Here is a 4746-nt window from a genome sequence, read left to right as displayed (position 1 = left end):
TGCTCTCGTCCCGGCCTGCTGTCACCGGACCGTGTTTCAGCGTTATAAGGCGCTATACGTCCATAAAATGTCTTTGCAAAGTTCAACAGAGCTACACATCTGAAAATCGCTTTGTCCATGGAGCAGGTTGGCTCCTTCAAGTAATAAGCGCAAATTTCAATTTTTTCCAATATATCAAGAAAGTGACTCCTTGGGACTGTATGAATTATCTTCGTGTGTCTTGTGCTTCATTGGTTTGTGTGCCTGTCGAGCAAAAAAAATGTTCAAATGAGTGTGAAATCTTATGGGACTTAACTGCTAAGGTCATCAGTCCCTAAGCTTACACATTACTTAACCTAAATTATCCTAAGGACAAACACACACACCCATGCCCAAGGGAGGACTCGAACCTCCGCCGAGACCAGCCGCACAGTCCATGACTGCAGCGCCTGAGACCGCTCGGCTAATCCCACGCGGCCGTGTCGAGCACAGTTTCGTTATTTATGTCTTCGTATTTCTTAAAGCAAGTAAGAAATTTTCGTGTCTGTCGTGTATAAAAATTAGCACAATCTATTAGTTTTATTTTTTTCACTTTATATACTGAATTTATCTGCGTAGTCGTCGATTTTATGTCGTAGTATCATTTTAATGGAAGATTGTATTCTAAATGCTTTGCCAACCGTTTTAGGAAACTAGATTTCTATTTTCCCTCCACATGTAAACGTTAAATACTTCGTGCTCTTGTTGCGTATAGTTCAGCTGTTGCATTTTGCACTTGTTTGAGGCTGTGTAATTCGGGCTGCTTTAAAATTCTATTAATCATAATCAGACAACTAAAACAAGCAGGAACTCTACGGGGGGCGTTACATATGATTTTTGGCTGAAAGCAGGTTGGTTTTATCCAGGATTCCAATAGACTGTCTTTTCCCACTCCTTTAGCTACAAAAACATATTTCTCATCATTATCTATGTTCGATGCGACAGCCTTAAACCATTTCATTGGGAGCGACTGCATGTCGCATGGTACCATTCCACTGTTCGACGTCGAAGCCAACGTCTTGCTGCATCAATGACCTTCCCATCCCGTGGAGTGCGTCCTTTATTGGGCCCAGCAGATGGATGGATGAGAAAGAACAGTTCCAATGACGTTTTGTGACCTGCTCCCTGGTTCAAAAATGGCTCTGAGCACTATGGGACTCAACTGCTGTGGTCATCAGTCCCCTAGAACTTAGAACTACTTAAACCCAACTAACCTAAGGACATCACACACATCCATGCGCGAGGCAGGATTCGAACCTGCGACCGTAGCAGCAGCGCGGCTCCGGACTGGAGCGCCTAGAACCCCACGGCCACCGTGGCCGGCCTGCTCCCTGGTGCACAGACTTATGTGACTCCGTGAGTTGTCATGGGCCAACGGCTTTGCCGCAGTGGTAACACCGGTTCCCGTCAGATCATCGAAGTTAAGCGCTGTCGGGCTGGGCTAGCACATGGATGGGTCACCATCCGATCTGCCGAGCGCTGTTGGCAAACGGGTGCGCTCAGTCCTTGTGAGGGAAACTGAGGATCTGCTTGATTGAAAGGTAGTGGCTTCGGCCTCGGAAACTGACATACGGCAGGGTGAACGGTGTGCTGACCACATGCCCTCCGTATCCGCATCCAATGACGCCTATGAGCTAAGGATGACGCTGGTCAGTATTGTTGGACCTTCATGGCCTGTTCGGGAGGAGTTTAGTATTTTTGAGTTGTCATGGAGCAGAAAAACTCATTTGCATTTTTGTGGCGACGGAAACACTGAAGTCGTTTGTTCAAATTCCTGAGCGTAATAATCGCTATACACTTTAGAGTTGTTCGTTGCACCACGAGGACGGACGTTAATAGAATAACCCCTTCAGAGTCCCAGAGGACCGTCGCTATGATATTACCGGCTGAGGGTGCGGCTTTGAAGTTTTGCTTTGGAGGAGAGGCGCTGTGGCGCCACTCTGTGGATTGCTGTTTCGTTCCCGGTTCGAAGTGATGAACTTATGTGACGAAGTTCAACAAAAATTGTCACGATCTGCCTCGTAAGGCGCTAGTAATCGCTCACAAATGGTCCTTGGTTGCTCTTTATGATCTTCCGGGAGTTGGGGAGGAATCTAGAAGGCACACATCTCTCGGTATCCCGACTAGCGGACCAGTGTGTCGGCGCTACTAACAAAGACATCCAGTTCTGCAGCGAGGCGTGTGTTTGTGATCCGCCGATCACATCGAATGAGAGTGTACGTACGTTCCAACACTGCAGTAGTTACAGCTCTGTGCGACCAGCCAGCACGCGGGAGATCGGACAGGTTTGCGTGACCTCGTTGCGATGATGACAGACGTCTCGCCCAACGACTCACTGCCACGCCACCGTAGACATTCTGCAAGCGCCTATGAATATCTGCGATAGTCTGATTTTCCTATAACAGAAACGCAATGACAACTCTCCACTTGGAAAGAATCTCAATTACAGCCGCCATTTTGAAGGCAACGGATAGCGTCACCACCTATTGGAACTTCATGGAAGTATAAGGGATGACGCAGAAATATTCCACGATGTCCCACAACAAATTCTGCATTTTTTTAATCGAAACTGGCCGAGAGAAAAATGTGGTCCGTTACTAACTGAAGGCTTCTCGTTATTATGTTACCTGAACGCGACGATTGTCCGTGTTTTGAACACGTGTTCATAATTTTTAGTCGTGGTTATGGCTACAAAGTTCATAGCTTCATGTTATTCACGTTCAACTGTGTAACTGATTTTCGCATATTATTCGTTAAATCTGGCTGCTAGGTGTTTGTTGTCCTGCTTCCATGCTTTAAACATGAGGTCTAACAAATGAAAACGGGACAGAAAATTACGTAAACTGTTTATTATTTTAGAAAAAAATCACCACGCCTGTTGATACATTTATCCCACTGTAATACAAGTCGGTTATCTCCTAAATGAAAAAACGTTCCCAGTTGTGTACGGAAACATGATTGTACTAGGCGTGCACCTATTCATTCGATGCAAATCGATGGCCGTAAATTTATTTCTTGATGGCTCTAAATATTTGGAAATCGCATGGGGAACGATGGGGGTAGAATAGCGGATATGTAAGGAGTTACCAGTGAAGCTTCTGCAATGCAGGCGAAACATGTGGGCGGGCGTTATCCTGCAACAGAATGGTGCTGTCCGTCATCATTTCTGGGCGTCTGGACTTGATAGCGACGTTCAGTTTGTACGCAGTGTCCACGTTCGGTTATGTGGTAATCGAAGCGTTCCACTGAGTACCGATGCCCAAAAATGTTGACAAATTGCATGATTTTTATCTGTTGTAGGATAACACCCACCTACTACACGTTGTCAAGGTTCTTTCGGCTACACTGCAGATGTTTCACTGGGAAGTCCTTACACATCCTTCAGTAAGTCCCCATCTCTCCCCATGCGATTTCCATATAAAGGGTGGTCCATTGATAGTGACCGGGCCAAATATCTCACGTAATAAGCGTAAAACGAAAAAACTAAAAAGAACGAAACTTGTCTAGCTTGAAGGGGGAAACCAGATGGCGCTATGGATGTTCCGCTAGATGGCGCTGCCATAGGTCAAACGGACATCAACTGCGTTTTTTAAAATAGGAAACACCCTTTCTTATTACATACTCGTGTAGTACGTAAAGAAATATGAACGTTTTAGTTGGGCCACTTTTTTAGCTTTGTGATAGATGGCGCTGTAATTGTCACAAACGTGTAAGTACGTGGTATCACGTAACATTCCGCCAGTGCGGACGGTATTTGCTTCGTGATACATTACTCATGTTAAAATGGACCGTTTACCAATTGCGGAAAAGGTCGATATCGTGTCGATGTATGGCTATTGTCATCAAAATGCCCAACGGGCGTGTGGTATGTATGCTGCTCGCTATCCTGGATATCATCCACGTTTCCGGACTGTTCGCCGGATAGTTACGTTTTTTAAGGAAACAGAAAGTGTTCAGCCCCATGTGAAACGTCAACCACGACCTGCAACAAATGATAATGCCCAAGTAGGTGTTTTAGCTGCTGTTGCGGCTAATCCGCACATCAGTAGCAGAAAAATTTCGTGAGAATCGGGAATCTCAAAAACGTCGGTTGAGAATGCTACATCAACATCTATTGCACCCGTACCGTATTTCTATGCACCAGGAATTGCATGGCGTCGACTTTTGAACTTCGTGTGCACTGTGCATAAGAGAAATTACGGGACGATGACAGATTTTTTGCACGCGTTGTATTTAGTGACGAAGCGTCATGCATCAACAGCGGTAAGGTAAACCGGCATAATATGCACTATTGGGCAACGGAAAATCCACGGTGGCTGCAACAAGTTGAACATCAGTGACCTTGGCGGGTTAATGTATGGTACGGCATTATGGGAGGAAGGATAATTGGCCCCCATTTTATAGATGGCAATCTAAATGGTGCAATGTATGCTGATTTCCTACGTAATGCTCTACAGATGCTACTACAAGATGTTTCACTGCATGACAGAATGGCGATGTAGTTCCAACATGATGGATGTCCGGCACATAGCTCGCTGGTGGTTGAAGGGGTATTGAATAGCATATTTCATGACAGGTGGATTGGTCACCGGATCTGACGTCCCCGGATTTCTTTCTGTGGAGAAAGTTGAAGGATATTTGCTATCGTGATCCACCGACAACGCCTGACAACAGGCGTCAACGCAATGTCAATGCATGTACGAACATTACGGAAGGCGAACTACTCGC

At 45.7% G+C, this 4746-nt stretch overlaps 1 pseudogene; it reads left to right on the top strand.

Moving 5' to 3' along the window:
• Positions 1 to 1388: 1388 nt before the first annotated feature.
• On the top strand, positions 1389 to 1506 carry LOC124790262 (annotated as a pseudogene).
• Positions 1507 to 4746: the final 3240 nt, after the last annotated feature.

This window comes from Schistocerca piceifrons, chromosome 3, assembly GCF_021461385.2.
Source record: "Schistocerca piceifrons isolate TAMUIC-IGC-003096 chromosome 3, iqSchPice1.1, whole genome shotgun sequence".
Classification (NCBI taxonomy): domain Eukaryota; kingdom Metazoa; phylum Arthropoda; class Insecta; order Orthoptera; family Acrididae; genus Schistocerca; species Schistocerca piceifrons.
This window is presented reverse-complemented; position numbering and strand designations above follow the sequence as displayed.